This window comes from Diadema antillarum, unplaced genomic scaffold, assembly GCF_040938485.1.
Source record: "Diadema antillarum isolate AM-2024a unplaced genomic scaffold, OU_Dant_1.0 scf00000099, whole genome shotgun sequence".
Taxonomy (NCBI): domain Eukaryota; kingdom Metazoa; phylum Echinodermata; class Echinoidea; order Diadematoida; family Diadematidae; genus Diadema; species Diadema antillarum.
Genome location: NW_027270988.1, coordinates 3,076,637 through 3,095,808, shown reverse-complemented (window position 1 = coordinate 3,095,808; position 19,172 = coordinate 3,076,637).

The window sequence follows — 19,172 nt, the reverse complement described above, 5'->3', positions numbered from 1 at the left end:
AAAAACCGCTGGGGAGAATTATTGCTAGGAGCAGGCAGACGTCTTGCTAATAAGCCTAGGCTGTTGACAAGTTAACTGATATAATTGAATACAAATAATGAATAAGAATCTTGAGCTAGATATATAATATATAAAATCTAGGCGTTTCTAGGCCGTATATGCCTAAACGTAAGTTACGACTACGTCGCCTGATGTCTACAACCAAAACTTCTACTGTTTTAGGTCTAAGTAACCTTGCATAACATCACGCTAACGCCTAATATTGTAATCTACAAAAGTGATTTTTAAATCATACTTTCTTAGTATGATTATGAAACGGATGTTTGCCACCATCCATGGCTTAATATCTATAAGTATCACTTTATCTAAAGTCAAATTCAGAGTTCCAGGCCAAAATTGAATAGGCCTATGGTCAATTCAGTGCTGAACATTGAAGAAGTGAAAACAATATAAGAATTTAACGCATCTTGAAACATTTATTTAGCTGTAGTGTAGGCTGTAAAATGTTTGACATAAAAGTCTAGTCAGGAAGTGTATTCTAACTTTGGCAAGTAGGACACCAAGGATAAGAAATATTTTAAAAAAATCAGTGAATTAGTTAATTCTTTGATCTAAACTTGTCTTCTAAGATGAACAACATATTTTACGAATATGCAGTGATAACCTAATTAGAGAATCTAGTAGACATAGTTTGTTTCGAAATCTGTGCATTTTTATACCGTTGTAATTTTGCCTTAATTTATCATGCGTCAGCGGTGTCTGAATTTCACACATTGCTGTGCAGCTTCCATTTCTAGTTTTTTTTTTTTCCTGTTATTTGTGCACCCAACAACTGCACAATGTGTTTTCCTGATCCTTCCTTTGAAGCTTTCAACGTAGATCAATATGTCTGAATCACTCAATTTGTCCAAAAGAAAGGCATTAAAGGCCGCTGAATGACTTTTCCACACAGTGAGTAAACAATCACAATATTAGCGCGGCGCCAGTGGTCGCCGGCCGCGGCGCAGCGGCTGCGCCCGGCTAATACTATGCGCGATGGGTACGCTAGGCCGCTGAGCTGCAAGTGCAACTCGCTGGGTAGCTAGCTCGCTGGAAGCCTCCGTTGGCCCCCAGTTATGGCGGCCGTTATAGCGCCGCGGCGGTAGTTGAATAGGTCATCGAAATTGAATCGGTCTATAGCATGATATCACAATTTATGAATTCAGGTGCTGAGCATTAACGTAACAAATATGTTTTTGCTTGTTGTCTATCCAAATCAAATTTGCTGGTATGATATTCACGACAACATTATCAAACCTTATTGTTGTTCTTAACGCCTCGCCCTCAATTGATTTGTTTGATTACAATCTAGGTATTTTCATGTATAAATACTCAACGAATGATCTTCCTGATGTTTTTCTTCACATGTTCAAAAGAAACTACTCAGTTCAAAATTATCCCACCCGCCAACGGGACGCTTATCACCTTCCACGTACTCGCACAATTTTCGCGATGAAAACAATTATGTATGCGGGACCGAAATACTGGAACGACCTCCCCCCTGAACTCAAAGGTTGTTTATCACTATCATCCTTCAAATGCAAATTAAGACAGTATTTATTGAATAGTTACGCTACATCAGCTCATTGAAATTCTGTTTTGTGCTGTTCAGGACTATCCCGTTATACTGTACTCCAGGGTTGTTGTCATGTTAAACCAGACTTTAAGAGCCCAGCTGTTTGCGCCCTTAAATTCTATCACTGTGTTTATGTATATTTTTCCTTCTTTAAAGATAGCTGGAACGAGGAAACAGCTGGTATTTCACATTTTCACTGCACTGCAACTGGTTGTTGAATGTCTTTTTTTAATGGATTTGCAGGTGCATGTGTTCCCTTCTTAATACACGCAATGTACACATTTCTAATACTGTCTGAACGGTATCATTGTTATTATAACTATATTAAGTCATATTGTATTGCCAGAACGACAATGGTTCATCCGCCTATATACAGCATGTGGCTTTTCCGACCCCTAACCTGCACTAGAGAAGAATTTGCTATATAACTGTATATTTGTACTTTTTTATTTTGTTTTTCTCTTATGTTCCGGTCATTGTTGTACCCGTGCTCCCCTTCTCAATCTTAAACTCGTTTTTAACCGGGACCTACGCTCAACAAGCTCGCTTTTAAGTAGGTTCCTTCATATTTCTTTAGCATTCATTCACAGATTCCAAACTTAACAGATCGACCACTATTTTGTTTTACATATTTGCAATATTCTATGTATGTCATGTATTTCATTTAATTTTGTTATATTTGATGTACTTTTTCATCGAGAAATATGAAAATAAATTGAAATTGAAAAATTGAAATTGAAATTTAGACACTTGCTATGAGGTGGGAGGAGGACCTTCCTCATTTAGATTTTAGCATAAGTAGCTTTAAATCATTTGTTTTTTCATTGAGACTTCAAGGGTAGTCAGCGAAATAACATCACAGTAACCTGGACAGGTAACGGTATTCAAGATCACTATCAATAATTTAACACTGCAACACAGTTAACTATCTACATTAGATCTAGAAGAACTGTAGGGGTAGATAATTCCTGGAAGATTCAGAGTGTACAAGAGAGCTAATTTACCTCGGAAGAAGTAGGCCGTAGCATTACATACTTGAGCTCGTATTGCAGGCAACAATAAAATTGTACAATATATCACCATTTAGTGCGTTACAGATTCGATGCAAATGTGAGACGAGTTCATTTGACTCTAGTTCGAACCGCTTTCCCTATTCTTCACTTACACCGAATAATAGCCGTGGGACTGCAAACGTAGAGCACGAAGCTAGGACAGAGCCAAAGTAAGTCATTATGACCTGTTAGAGTATATATTTACACTCTTTGGATATTCTAATTCCTTATTCACAAATCTACATTCAATAAGGCGAAAAATTCGAATAATTTAACTGTCAATACAGAGCGATATGTAACTTTAACGATTTTATCTGTCTGGTTTCCGCTGCTCTGGGCGCAGCCATTTTGGACGAGCGCGTATGAGGACGTTTGACAGATAAGTGAATTTTGATGACATCCGGCGTGTACGCACGCGATAGTGCCACTTCGTGAAAATCCAGACCGACTAGTCGGAGTTTTCACGAAGTGGCACAGTCGTTATTATTACGTAATTACTCGAGATTGAGGTTCAAAAATTTATCGGGTTGTAGAACTCGGTAGGGCCTATATACTATCATAATATGCAAAAATCTCAAAATCGAAAACTTACTCGATTTTGGCCGGTTGTGCCGGTTCGCAGATTTCGCGACGAATTTACTATTCAATACAGAAATTGCATTTTTTCCATACCTTGAATCTTACTCAAGGCATAAACTTATGAAAGGGTCAAAGTCAAGTTAAAGTCCTTCAATCCCCAAATACGTGCTCTCCTATTCATCCAATTAAACCTATGTCAAGGAAGGTGAACATTCAACACGTTTGTGACAAACATGTCATTTTGATATTTTGCCAGTTTTGTGAAAATGTAATCACACATTGTCCACATGTACTATAGACCTATTAGGAGAATCATGCATTATTGCGGAGGCATACCAGTCGCCATAGCGACATTTCTAGTAAAATCTGCATTGCTTTGGTATATAGATGGTCATCAGACATTTGATTTTCCAGGGGAAAATCAAATTGGAAATCCTGCAGGCCTGGAACCTTGATACTTATTGGAGGTGTTAATGAATTACTTCATATCGTGGTTTATATAGGGAACAGTTATAAACGTTTTGTTCTGCTGTTGTTAGGATTCGTGATCAGCGTCCCAAGAACAGGGAAACAGTGATTTCAATAGATTTTCGGAAAATTTTAAGCAAAAGAAAAGATGATCACACCGTAGCAGAAAAACAAGTAGAGTTCGGTCTACCTAATTTTGCTGCATCTGCATGTGGTTGATGCAACTTCGTCTTTACACTCAAGGCGTTTCTACGTTAAAGTGGGAGCCTATAGTTCAGCGCAGACTCTTTTAGGACCCACAAGGTTTTGTGCTTGCAAACTAGGTAAACAATGGATGAAACATTGGAAATCTGACAATATGATATTGTGACAATACGCTATAGCACGCAGAGTAATTCCTTCGCCATATAAATCAATTCGTGCTCAAAGTTCATATTTGCTTTTAACCTACAGGCTTGACAGCGAATAACAGATACAATCGATCTTGAATGGTTCAGTCTTTCACCATTGGGCAGTGTGAGCATTGCGCGGGATGGCGCACTGTAGTCTCTCAGGGTATTTGATTTTTTGGTAGGTCAGAAACAAACAAACAAACAAACAAACGTGCCAGCTTTTACTCTGTGTTTACATAAGGGAATTCATGAGGGAATCCACACGAAATATCTCTAAAGTAATTTATTGACATAAAAGTTTACATTTTTTTCGTTGACTGGTGAGTTATTACGATAATGTTGTACATTATATTTTCAATTTATGTCCTGATTTGACGTGATGACCCAAAATAGGTGATCAACCTTGGATCAACCTTGTCAATTTTGAGTTGCCGTATATCTTAAGGCTGGTGGAAACGAATGCGCACTTCTTCAAGATGCAATGTATGATGTCATGTCATATACCAGCTGCATCTCACCAGCAACCGAAAAATATATATAATGCGGGGTAGGGGGTGTTTGTATACGTCCCAAAGCAAAATCAAGTATTCAGTAACATCTTCGATGGTCATGGCATGAATACAAAACGGATGGAGCAGTCGGTGCTAAACAGATAAGTACTCCCTCTTATGGCAGATGGACTTACGGTGTAACAAAATTCTATCGAGACAGGCCCTGTGAAAAAAAAGAGCAAAACAAACAAACACCACCAACAACATTTCATCCAATTTAATTGTGTCTGGACCTAAAAAAAAAAAATGATTTCATGTTGAAGATTTTGGAAAATGTATGACTTTAATAACATCTTCTGAAACTCAATCACTAAAGTCAAGCACTGTTGAGTAAAATTTCATCTTGTATACCATATTCTTTATTATATTATCAGCCATGCCATTAGGATTTTTTTTTTTTGTCGGACAATAAATAATTGGTATCTTGTTTATGGCCCCGTCCCAAGGCAGGTTATCACTTTGCATCATTTTTATTTTGCTTTGTTTTCGATATGTTTGTTTTTTTATTTGATTGTCCTTAAATATGTTATATCGTGGAGTATTTTACTTTAGATTAACCTTTTTTAATAGGGGGACTTCTCCAAATCACCTTAGTCCTGATAGATAAACACATAGATTAACTAGAGATTGGTGCTCGGCGGGTCGCGCAGCCGAGCACATGTATCCCCCGAACCCACAGCATCATACATCATCGCAATATATAGAGCTCACACAGAAATTCCATCAACAAATACAGTTATCATGGCAACAATGATCCTGTCCACACTTTGCCTCTTGTTTCCACTTCTGATATTTTATTGTTTTGTTAACTGACAAAGCGGGTTCCATGACAAATGCTCCGGCAAGGAATCCTAGTGTTGAAGCGCACATAAAGCTTAACGCTTACCCTAATCCAAATCTTTAGTCTGCCTTGAACCTAACACCCAATCATACCCATGGAGAAGAAGCGCAGCCAGTAGAGCGCTCACAAGGAAATCTCTGCTATTTCCACAAAAATTCTTGCTACCATGGCAACGATGTCTCCGCCCACACCAAAAACAATACGCGTCTTCGTCTTACCATAATACACCTTCATGCCAAATTTGAAGATGATCGAAGAAGGACTACAGCCAGTAGAGCGCTCACAAGCAGACCCTATTGGATTTACCTTTTCATGTATAAAGACGGAACAAGCGAGGGCGCCATCATCAAAAACCATAGGCATCTTTGTCTTATCATAATACACCTTCATGCCAAATTTGAAAATGATCGAAGAAGGACTGCAGCAAGTAGAGCGTTCACAAGCAGACCCTATTGGATTTACCTTTTCATGTATAAAGACGGAACAAGCGAGGGCGCCATTACCAAAAACAATAGGCGTCTTCGTCTAACCATTATAGGGCTCACACCCATAAATATTTCCCCATAGGGATGTGTGTTAAAAATCAAACTTTAAAAAATTCTGTAAAATAACTCATACAAATGGCGTCTTTCATATCGCATGTCAAAATAAAGTAAGATGTGCCCTTTCACTCATCAAAATATCAAGGGTTTTTTTTCAGTTCAAAGTCTGTCAAAAGGTCCGCAAAGTCAGACTACGTGTCTTTTTAACTCAAAAAGGCTCTGATTTTCTGTGCGTGCGCCGAGTTAAATTAGTCCCTTTAAATTCCACAAGAAAAACCTATCACCTGCCAAGCACAACATATTTTGTAGAGGAATTCACACTCATCAACGTGAGCTAAAAACTTTTCTTCTACCTTCATTTCCTGATTTTTAATGATTTTTTTTCTGAATTAATTTTGGTATCTTTGGTACGAATTTGTGATCAGGCCGGGAAGAATCCATTATATTTACGGGTGTGAGCCCTATAGTGAAGGTCATTTTTCTTAAATTATCATTTTTCATAACTAATGTCTTTTTTATGTTATATTGACCCACACTAATGCAAAAATATTGATATCATATCATAGTTCACCCATTTAAAGGGGATATTTCAACAAGATATGTACATAGGGATTTTTCAGATTATTGTTGTAACAAATCTGCTTAACTCATACTGCAAGGAACTGACAGTTGTATGTTATGTTTTCACTGATGGAGAGATAATCACTTCTCATGGAATCGAAAAACACACAGAGACTTGAGCTTCGTGTAAAGTAAGACATTGACCCTAATTTGCAACATACAGATGAATGAAATAAACAAAAACATTAAAAACTAATATGTGTATTGAAAACAAAGAGTGTTGACTGTATTTCTTCCACCAACAATGTGAGGACACAAGTGTGCAATGATAAGAAACAAGGCTTTAAAGAACAAAGAGGTATTATTCAATAAACTACAAAGAAAGAGAGAGAAAGAGAGAGAGAGAGAGAGAGAGAGAGAGAGAGTGGGTAACAGTAATCGGGTCACTCAGGACTGAGAGTGCTCCAGTGGTAGTACCTACTACTGCATGCCTGTCAAAGTTCCTTGCTGCCATCAATCAGTCACCAAGCCCGAGGTTGTGTCCATGGTAATGGCTGCTTGAATGGGTCAACAAAATGAATATTTTATGACGTCACTAGAATGACATAACAGAAAGGAGAAGGTCTTCCCCATTCCTTGTAGCATGAAATATCTTAGAAAAATGATATCTCTTAGAAAAATGATGTAATCAATTATCTCACTGATTCCATAGAAAAGAAAATCATTAGTTATACATACTCTTATAATTATTAAGGAGCATAAAGAACAAGAGCACAAACACTTTATTATATTGCAAGGAATATCATTCAGATCATTAGATCTCGACATTGCATCGATAAAGCAGTATATTCAATACTTCCCCATCTTGTCATAGGAGAAAGTAAAGGGAGATGGGGCCGAAAAAACTGTCTGTTCTGAAGAAGAAGACTTATTTGCCTGGCCACCAACCATGGAACAAGGGAATGACTTACAAGAGTGAAAATTCACAAAATAATTCTCTGACAACCTATTTTCGCCTTACCAAGGAAGACTTTGAACGCACAACACTTTCAGACACTTGTGGAACCAACCCTCCAGATTGCGGTCAAGTTTCCCAACAAACAAGAACAGTCATGCTGTTACGGCCTAAAAAATCGGAACTGACACTTCTCAAAAGCTGTGTAACATCGGAAGATGGTTTGGCAAAAGGGCATCGAGTTATAGATGTACAAAAATTGACAGAAGCAATGAATGGTGTCTGTAAAGAGCACAGAGAGAAAAGCCCTCTGTGTAGTGATATGGAATTAGTAATACCAGAGGAAGCAGAACATCAGAGAGGAATCGCTGTGCGTACATACTTTGTTTGCACGAATTGTAATTTTGTGTCTTCCACTCACAAACTTTACAAGGAGATTGCTCGAACAGGACCAGGAAGAAGAATTGCTGTACCCAACATGGCCCTCCAACTTGGGCTTTATCAGAGTAATATCGCTCAGTCAGCAGCATCGCGAATCCTGATATCGATGAGTGTACCACCAGCTTGTATGAAGACCCTTCAGGTTAATTCTAATCAGTGTGGAGATATAATGTCAAAAGCAAATGAGATGGATATGACAAAAAAGCGCAGGAAAGTTGTGGAAGTACTAGAAAACAGAGGTATGGATCCAGACACACCAATCGATATCGAAATTGATCGACAGTACAATGTGCCACTGAGTCATGGAAGGAGGAGAACCCCATTTGCCCCAGCTACACAAGCAAGGGATATTGCAGTGGAAAATGTGACTTCAGAAAAGTATGTCATTTCACATCAATCCTTCAACAAACTGTGCCGATATGGGCAGAGGGAAATCCGTGCTGGTAATAAGCCCAGTTGCCCGAATCATCCAAAATGCACAGCCAATCTAAAACTGCATGAAAACATCGGAGACGAATTGAAAGGGGGCGAAATGTGTGCTAGAAACCTGTTTGATGGAGAAGAAAAGCTTCTGATTGGAAGTGTGACTACTGATAGCGATGGCCATTTTGCACGAGGAATACAAAAAGTAATGAATGAAAAAGCAAATATCAAAACAGAGACGTATCTATGCTCCATTCATCTACAGCGATCTCTGGCTCGTCAAATCACTAAATTGAAATTGAGCAAAACTTGCTTTCCTGGAAGAACTGCCCAAATCAGAGCAAAACAGCAACAAAATCTAGCAGATGACTTTGCACAGCGTGTTCAAGCAGAACTCAATGCAGCGCACGAAAGGTCTCCTGGTAATCTAACGAAATATACAAAGGAACTTGGTGAATGTGCAGAGGCTATACTATCATGCTATGTTGGGAATCATGAACTATGCCGTACTCAGAGTTTGGTTTGTAAAGGAGACTACAAATTCTCTTTCTTGGGACCAGCATTCAGAATAAGATTAACACTTAATGCTGATGACAAGAGACAAATACTCAACATCATCACACAGAGGTTGTCACCGAAAATGCTGCAAAAAACTAAACTGCATTCATCAACCCAGAAAGCAGAATCTATGAATGCCGCATTTGCAGTAACTAGTCCCCACTACAATGGGAGATATTCCCGTAATCGTTCAAACAGGGAACAGTCTGCTATCCAACTTACCAACAATGGACCGATCTCAATTCTAGAAAAGGCTTCGGCTGCTGGTGTACCACTGGAGGGAGGTCGAGTTCTCAACCGCAGACTTCTACACTTGCAAAAGCGACGGGAGTACTGGAGGAAAAGGAACAGAAAACATGGGAAGGTTTCTAAAGCTATACACAGGAATTACAGATACAGACTTTATGAGCAAAGCAAAAACTGGAAGAACGACGATCGATTTCGGTCATATGTTAAAGGGCAGCTTGAAGAAGAGCACTTCTCTGTTGCACTAGATCACAGCTATGACAGAATGATTACAAATGAACTTGAAGAGTCAGATGATGAATCCATCTAGATCTGTTTTCCTGGGGCCGGGGGGGGGGGGGGGGGGAGGGGAGGGAAGAGAAATTCAACAGATTTACAGCACAGAAGAGAGAATCATCCCCTCCCTCCCCCCCCCCTCCCCCCCATAGACATGATAGACTCATACCATACAGTCACAGCAGTTCAGTCTTTAATTTTAAGGGAAAAGTACAAGTTACAGTGTGGTTCTAAAGTTTAGACTTTCAAAATGATTAATACGTGCAAAGTCCAAAGAATCAATAAATTAAAGAATCTATCAATGACTTACTCTTTTCCATTTGCAAAGTTGGCATTGTGTGATAAAATTATTGAGCTGGTGGAAAAATGCACCTTGGTCTTGGATCATGTCCAGTGCAAACTTTATAAGTTTGACAAATTTGTCTGGATTTGTTTTCTTCACGGCTCTCTAGCACCAGGTGACTGGGCCTCACACAATTTCGTGTGCCACAAAGGTGGGATGCATCGAGCTCAGATGGAATATCCCATGATCCAGTGACCCAGATCATCAAAGCAAGTCGATGAGCATGAATTGTTGTTCGCACTTTGCTTCTCTCTGGAATCACAACATCCACCAGCCCATAACCATTCTTTTTAATCCTTCCCGTGAAGAGCCAGCAAGATGCTGGGTCTTCCCCACACTTCTTAGTTTTGCTTTGCAACCTTTCCTTGAACGGAGAGAAGCCTAAATCACTTGTAGCCATGACAAAGTCTCTTCTTGAAAATTAATTCACTGTAACTTAGCTCTGACATAGGACTAGAGACTAGAGAAAGAGTACAGCAATAATTAACTAGGAACGGATAGGACTGTACTAGGCCTACGAACTAGTAATCAAACTTCCGCGCTCAGGCTCTCATTTAAGTTTTAACCTGACAGTGACAAAAAGACTCTACCACCTAATCTATAAAATTCATGTCGGTAATGAGAAAAAGACCACACTTGAAAGAAATTTGAAATCATTTTGAAAGAATTTACCAAATCTGCATCAGCTCCAGTTTAATCCTACTCTCATCAGGCGAAGATGTCGAAGAATAAGTATTGACTGTTTACATTGGCAATTCCCAATTGCATTGCCGAATTCACTGGACCGAGTACACGTATGTAGAATACCTATCTTGTACGCGGTACGCGTGTACGTGTATGTAGTGTCTCAGCGAGCAGCCCACAATAACACGAGTATGTGACGTGACTAGTCTTACATCTAGCTGGATTTGCATTGTGTACAGACTTGCTAACTTGTACTGCACTAAACGAGCATGATAATTACTCTAACTGAAGTACATATTTAAAAAAAAAAATGTGTAATAGATTGCCTAAATGATCAGTTTTCACAAAACAGCATTTACTTTTTGCTCACAGTAGCTGCCATCGTCATATCACAACAATGACTCCCAGTGCAATTCAGGTTCCCATTGACTTGTGTACAATATGACCATTGTCTATAGGGCTCACACCCATAAATATTTCCCCATAGGGATGTGTGTTAAAAATCAAACTTTAAAAAATTCTGTAAAATAACTCATACAAATGGCGTCTTTCATATCGCATGTCAAAATAAAGTAAGATGTGCCCTTTCACTCATCAAAATATCAAGGGGTTTTTTTCAGTTCAAAGTCTGTCAAAAGGTCCGCAAAGTCAGACTACGTGTCTTTTTAACTCAAAAAGGCTCTGATTTTCTGTGCGTGCGCCGAGTTAAATTAGTCCCTTTAAATTCCACAAGAAAAACCTATCACCTGCCAAGCACAACATATTTTGTAGAGGAATTCACACTCATCAACGTGAGCTAAAAACTTTTCTTCTACCTTCATTTCCTGATTTTTAATGATTTTTTTTCTGAATTAATTTTGGTATCTTTGGTACGAATTTGTGATCAGGCCGGGAAGAATCCATTATATTTACGGGTGTGAGCCCTATACACCTTCATGCCAAATTTGAAGATGATCGGAAAAGAAGCGCAGCTGGTAGAGCGCTCACAAGGAAATCTCTGCGGCGGCGGCGGCGGCGGACGCGGCGCGACGAGGCCAAATCCATAGTATCCTCCGAACTCTGTTCGGGGGATACAATTACAGTGTCTTCCCCTTATGCCCCAGTCACACAGTGACTTACGATGGGTTACGTCCGCCGCGGATAGATACGGATAAGTGGACGCAAGGGGACGCAGCGTGGACGCAGGCATCCGCAGGGTCTTATGTACAATTGTAGACGTAGCTGTCTGTAACTAATCCGTAGAGAAACGCAACATGACGGGACCAAGCCTGCGAAATTTTGAAATGTTTAAAATTTCGCAGAGGGACTCCATGGATGCAGACTGACGCAAATAACCGTAACTAAACGTAACTATCCATAACTGAACGTAACGATCCGTATCTTAAATGCAGACCATCCGCAAATAAGTTTACCTCCCGTCCATTTGCGCTTATTCCCGTCCACCGTAAGTATCCGAAACTAACCGCAAGTCAACGTATCACAACACTTACGACCGCTTACGGACATTTACGGACAGTTACGGATGCTGCGGACAATTGCGTCCTTTGACGTTTTCCATTTTCCTCTCCCGTGGGAATAGAGACTCATGGTATTAAACTACACCACCCGTGTTGCTAAAGCTGCAGCGCATTGTATCTGAAGGAATACTGCAACACAGTCGGAGCGGTGGAGTGGAAGAACCGCTGCATGGTCGAGTTATGAAATTTCTCCTACAAATGGTCATTTTACGTGGCACCCATATACTGATGACATTGTTGACCCTTGGTGCTGAACTTATTTTTCTTCCATTCTCTGAATGTATGTTATTCGAAAAAAGGTCAATATTTTGGGTAGGGATGGGGTTACAGCATTTCATTTACTTTTCTGGCCGGGTAGGATGTGGGGCAGCGATAAACTATATAAAATGTGAACGACAGTATTTCTATAAAGTCTCAACCGCTTTACACTCCATGGAATGTGTATTACATTTCTTATTTTCTATTTTGGAAATGGAGGGGTGTTCTAAAGTCCAGATGTCTATTTTTTTTTTTTTATATCTGGAAACTTATCAAGCATTACGGTAGCTTTATAATATCAGTTTCCTTTAATATAACCCAATAAGTCATGACTATCGATGCACAATTACAGCTAAATAAAAGTTTGTCTATTCCATGACTGTAATTTGCTTTTTCTTACTCTATTGTTTAACTTATCGATCTATATTATATTTTATTTGTGGTATAATTATGCTACGTATACTGGGCATTGATGATGTATATTCATATTTGAGTTGCACAAAATCAATTCAAACTTAGAGTTCAAAATTTCATTTTTCTTCTATTGCTGTAAAACGAGTTAAGGAATGCGAAAAGTCTTCACAAGTTGTACGTTACATAATCTCAGCTTTTCCCGAGTGTACAAAATAAGACAGTGCGATATGTGATAACCTTGTTGTCATAATACACTAACTGAGCAGGGATCGTCATAGAAAACCACATTGTCCATGATTATTCATAGGAATCTGTAACTATCCGTAACTCTCCGCAAGTATTCAGAAATATTCGGAAGTTTACGCAAGTCGAAAATCAAATAAGGTGTCAATTCGTAAGATTATCCGCAAGTGGACGCAGGTGTCCGCATCTGTTCGTATCTGTCCGTATTGCCTGCATTTTTTTCGTTTTTTTTTTTTTTTTGTAAAAAGTTCTTGTGACGGCAAGGGATCCACGAGAGTCCGCAGGAAATACGACTTTTTGGGACGTAACTCCGGACGCACAGCATTATGTGACTGGGCCTTATGTCCCAGTCTCACAGTGCCTTACGATGGGTTACTTCCGCCCCGGATAGATACGGATGAGTGGACGCAGGGGGACGCAGCGTGGACGCAGGCATCCGCAGGGTCGTATGTAGACGTAATTATCCGTAACTAATCGGTAAAGAAATGCCAAATGACGGGGCCAACCCTGCGAAATTTTGAAATGTTCAAAATTTCGCAGAGGGACTCCACGGATGCAGACTTACGCAAGTAACCGTAACTGAACGTAACGATTCGTAGCAAAGACGCAGACCATCCGCAAATAATTTTACCTCCCGTCCATTTGCGTTTATGCCCGTCCACCGTAAGTATCCGAAACTAACCGCAAGTTCACGTATCACAACACTTACTACCGCTTACGGACATTTACGGACAGTTACAGATGCTGCGGACAATTGCGTCCTTTGACGTTTTCCATTTTCCTCTCCCATGGGAATAGAGACTCGTGGTAAACTACACCACCCAAGTTGATAAGCTGCAGCGCATTGTATCTGAACACTCTTAAAACATCCGGGTCAGAACTGACCCGGAAAGGGTCCGTTGGGGTCACACCCCGTTCCGGGTCAGAAATGACAAGGAATGGGTTCAGATATGACCCCATTCAGAGTCATGAATTGGGTGAGGGCGACCACATTCTGCGTCTTCATGACCAAATTCCAAGTCATTTTTGACCCGTAATGGGGTGTGGCCCCAACGGACCCGGTTCCTGGTCAGTTCTGACGCACTTTTTTTTTTTTTTTTTTTTTTTACAGTGAAGGAATACTGCAACACAGTCGGAGTGGTGGAGTGGCAGAACCGCTGCATGGTCGAGTTATGAAATTTCACTCACAGACGGCCATTTTAGGTCGCACCAATATACAGATGACATTGTTGACTATGGGTGCTGAACTTATTATTCTTGCACTCTCTGAATGTATGTTATTCGAAAAAGGTCAGTATTTTGGGTAGGGAATGGGGTCACAGCGTTTCATTTACTTTTCTTCTCAGGGAGGATGTGGGGCAGTGATAAACTACATAAAATGAAAACAACTGTGTTTCTATAAAGTCTTAACCATTTTAAACTCCAAGGAATGTGTACTACATTTTTTTTTTGAAGGGCAGGGGTGTTCGAAAGTCCAGAGGTTTATTTTTTTTATATCTGGAACTTATCAAGCATTACTTTATTATATCCGTCTCGTTAACGTAACCCAGTAAGTCATGACTATCGATGCACAATTACAGTTAAATCGAAGTTTGTCTATTCCACGACTGTAATCAATTTTTTCTTACTCTATTGTTTAGCTTATCGATCTATATTATATTTTATTTGTGGTATAATTATTCCTTGTATCCTTTACATTGATGATGTATACACTGTATTCATTTTTTAGTTGCACAAAATTAATATTTAAAGTTCAATTCATAGTTAAAGTTCAAAATTTCATTTTTCTTCTATCGCTTTGAAACAAATTAAAGGAATTAAAAGTCTTCACAACTTGTACGTGACATAATTTCAGCTTTTCCATAAGTGTACAAAATAAGACAGTGTGATATGTGATAACCTAGTTGTCATGAATACGCTAAGTGAGCAGGGATCGTCATAGGAAACCACATTGTCCATTATTATTCATAACAATCTGTAACTATCCGTAACCCTCCACAAGTATTCGGAGGTATTCGGAAGTTTACTCAAGTCGAAAAAACAAATTAATTACGTGTCAATTCGTAAAATTATCCGCAAGTGGACGCAGGTTTCCTCATCTGATCGTGTCTGTCCGTATCCCCCGAATTTTTCCCGTATTATTTAAAAAACAAAATTCTGTTGACGGCAAGGGATCCGCGAGCGTCCGCAGAAAAAAAAAATGACTTTTTTTTTGGACGTAACTCCGGACGCAGAGCATTATGTGACCGGGGCCTTAAGTTTTATTTTACAGAATTTTGTGCTGCCATTGGAAAAGTTTTTGTATCATGTTGAAGATCCTTAGCAATGGGTAACTATCACAGGGGACTTTCCTCTGAATGTGGGGAACGAAAGTCCACCCTGCGACTGGGATCTTTTCTATAGGGTCAAAGGTTGACTTTTTTTTTTCAAATTGCAGCAGATTGTTAGCAGGCCATTCATTCAACCAACTCTTTCGACTTTTGCAACTCATGTGCCTCGAAATAAGTGGCTAATCACACTGTATTCGTACAATATAAAGCCCAGCTCACACCTTTGCGGTTTTAACTGTGTATAGCTGCGTTAGCCGAACGCAGTCTTAAAGCAGCCTATTACGCAGCCGCACTCCGCGACAAAATATTCTGTAGCAGTCACATTGTTGCGTTGTAGCTCGTATATATATATATATATATATATATATATAATTATACATATATGTGTTTTTTTTTAATTGTTTCTAAACCCCCCCCCCCCCCAAAAAAAAAAGCGCATGTTTTTTTTTTGTTTTTTTTTCTAAAACATGCGCTTTCCTCGCAAGGATAAAGCGTTTTAATGCCATTTTAGGTTTTAATCACATATTTTTATTTTATTTTTATTTTTATTTTTATTTTTTACAAAATGATTGCCTACGGTTGCCTTAGGTTGCTTTTTACCTGGCTCCAGTTCGCTTTTGCTCGTAACAGTACGATTCATAAAGGCCGTGTCACACCATTCCGGGCAAGCTACGCGGGCTTGTGGCGAGGAGGTAGTTTCCAGCACGTAGAAGATTTTCAGCGGGCGAACAAGAATGTTTGCAATTTTCATTCATGCCTTGTCATACCGTACGGGGGAACTTCTGCGGCTTGACTTGCGGGGAAACAAATTTACTCCCCGGAGCTCTCCGCAGTTGGTCCGCACCTGACAGTATCTAGCGCGTAGTTGCCCGGAGGTGCTAACGCAAGTCCGATTTAACCGCAGCCAAGTTTTGAGCATGACCAAAACTTTTTCCGGGTGAGTCGCGGGAATGCCCGTAGAGGTCCACGGAGAACGCCAGTAGGAGACCCCTAGCGGCAGTACTTCCCAGGCAGTTCCCACGCAGGTACTTCGCAGTCCCGTATGCAGCCAAGATAATGAAATTCTGTGAGATTTCAGCCATTCCATTAGAGGAATTCCTTCATTGAGTTGTCAGCCCCCACGCGACTGGTACAAAGGTCACACAGTATACTCGCAAGTATAACGCGTCCAGCAAGTAAGACACATGCGCTGACTCGCACAAATCCTTTCCCGCCTCAGGAATGTCCGGTATGCTAGAAAATCCCTACACGTAACAAGCCCGAGTAGCTTGCCCGGAAAGGTGTGACAGGGCCTAAACACGGTTGCGGATAAAAAATCCAAGATGGCGCCATATGACCTTCAAAAGTAACTTGCATTGTTTAAAAAGGTAAACATTTCACAATCATTTTCAAAATCAGTATCAAGGGCTTTTTACACTTGTGTTTCTTAACCCCGGACTTTCTCTGACCCAGGACTATCGTTAGTCCCGTACCAATTTTTTCAGCTTTTTACACTCGCTAATTAGTCCCGTACTATCTCTTGTCCGGGGCTAAGGAGAAAACTGACCTTTTTACACTCGTATTTCTTAGCCCCGGACTTTCCAAACCACATGAATATTCATAATTACGCTGTGTACTGTACACGTACACGCACGCACCGGCAGCACTTGATTACCTCGTTTCTGATTGGTCAGTGAGGGTCGGACTTCGTCTCCGTCGCTTAGCCCAGGATTATTTTTTCGTTCTGTTTACACTCACTTGCTTGGCACCGCAATTGCGATTGCTAACCCCTGCTATTTTGCAGGGCCAGATAGTACCGTACTATCGGTGGGGCTAGCCCACTTTGGCAAAAACGAGTGTAAACAGAAAGTGGGCTAAGGATAGTCCCGTACCAACGGTGGGGCTAAGGCCCCCCCCCCCCCCCCCTTAGCCCCACCGTTGGTCCGGGGCTAAGCAAAAATTTACAAGTGTAAAAAGCCCTTTAGAGGTTTTCTGAGTCAATGAAATCGATTCTGATGTTCTTTTCATGGTCTGAAGTCAACTTTTCCTTATAGGGTTACCCTAAATATCCCATTGGTTCAAGACAGTATTTTCATAACAGGTTATTTCAAAATGGCTTGCCTATGGTCACTATAGCAGGAATGACAACTTTGCTAAAATACCTGCAGTTGTTGAGGACTGAACAGAGCATATTACTGGTTTAAAAAGAAACGCAACAAAATTACTTCTCTGCGATACATATGTGAGGTCATACAATTTGAGAAAAACAGGATTTTCCACAAAACCTTAACAGCGGGAAACTCAGAGGTGTTTTTAAAAACTGATATGTTTGGTTCTGATGTTGCTGAAAGCACACAATCATTACAAAAGCTTCATGATTTGATAAGCATGTTGTGTTTCTTATGTCAACTAAGTGAATTTTAATTAAATCTAACTAGATTTTGTTTTCACAGATACATACGCAGTCATAGCGAGCTAAAGCGAACAGCATCGAACAGGAACGAAGAGGAACCAGGTAAGGCGAGGAGGAACGAGAGGGAGCGAGCGACGGACGAGCTAGATTCCCAATGTAACGAGCAATGTAACGCAGTTCAAAGTAAAGCTGCGTTGGCCTGCGTTAAAGCAGCTCGTTGTCGCTCGTCCTTGCTCATCCTTGCTTGCATTTGCTGGCTTCCCCTCGTCTTAAGCCCAGCTCACACCTTTGCGTTTTTTAGCTGCGTATAGCTGCGTCAGTCGAACGCAGCCTTAAAGCAGCCTAACGCAGCACTCCGCGGCAAAATATTTTGTAGCAGTCACATTGTTGCGTTTTAGCTCGTATATTTTGTACAAAATGGTTGCCTACGGTTGCCTTAGTTAGCTTTTCACCTCGCTCCAGCTCGCTTTTGCTCGTAACAGTACGATTCAGTACGAAGATTGCTCGCCCCGTTGCGCGTGTACCTCGTTCGCCACTAGTTCGTTGCTCGCTGGCATCTCGCACTAGCTCGTAGCAGCTCGCATGAACTCGCTTCTCCTCGTTTCACTGCTCATCCACTCGACTGTTGCTCGTTCCGGCTCGTTCCGTTGCGTATCAGTTTGCCCTGCTGCGTATAAGCTCGTAGAGAGCTTCACTGGTATATAATTTTTGACATTTTACAGTTACGGGGGGGGGGGGAGCACAAGGACTTTTTGGTTCAAATTTTTCAAAAAGCACTACATTTGGTACACGTGTTGCCAAAACCATACTATTTCAATTTTTGATGGGCGCCAAGAAGGGCGCCCTGAGGCCATATTGGCCAAATCCAATATGACCGCCACCTGAAATTCAAAATTCACTTCCACAATTCACTTGTTTAAAAAGGTAAACATTCACAATAATTTTCAAAATCTGTATTATAGGTTTTCTGGGTCAATGAAATCGATTCTGAATGTTGTTTTCATGGTCTGAAGTCAACTTTTCCTTATAGCGTCACCCTTAATATCGCTTTGGGTCAGGACATTATTTTCACTACAGGTTATTTCAAAATGGCTTGCCTACGGTCACTATAACAGGAATGACAACCTTGCTCATTACCTGCAGTTGTTGAGGACTGAACAGAGCATATTACTGTGTTAAAAAATTACTTTTCAGCAATATACATTGTGTGTTAATACAATTCTGAGAAAAAAAAAGATTTTCCACAAAACCTACAATAACAGCGGGAAACTCAGTTTGAGGTGTTTTTAAAAACTGATATGTTTGAATCTGATGTAACTGAAAGCACACAATCATTCCAAAAGCTTCATGATTTGATAAGCATAGTATTGTGTTTCTCAGTCAACTAAGTGAATTTTAATTAAATCTAACTAGATTTTGTATGAACAGATGTATACGCAGTCATAGCGAGTTAAAGCGAGCAGCATCGAACAGGATCGAGGAGGAACGAGG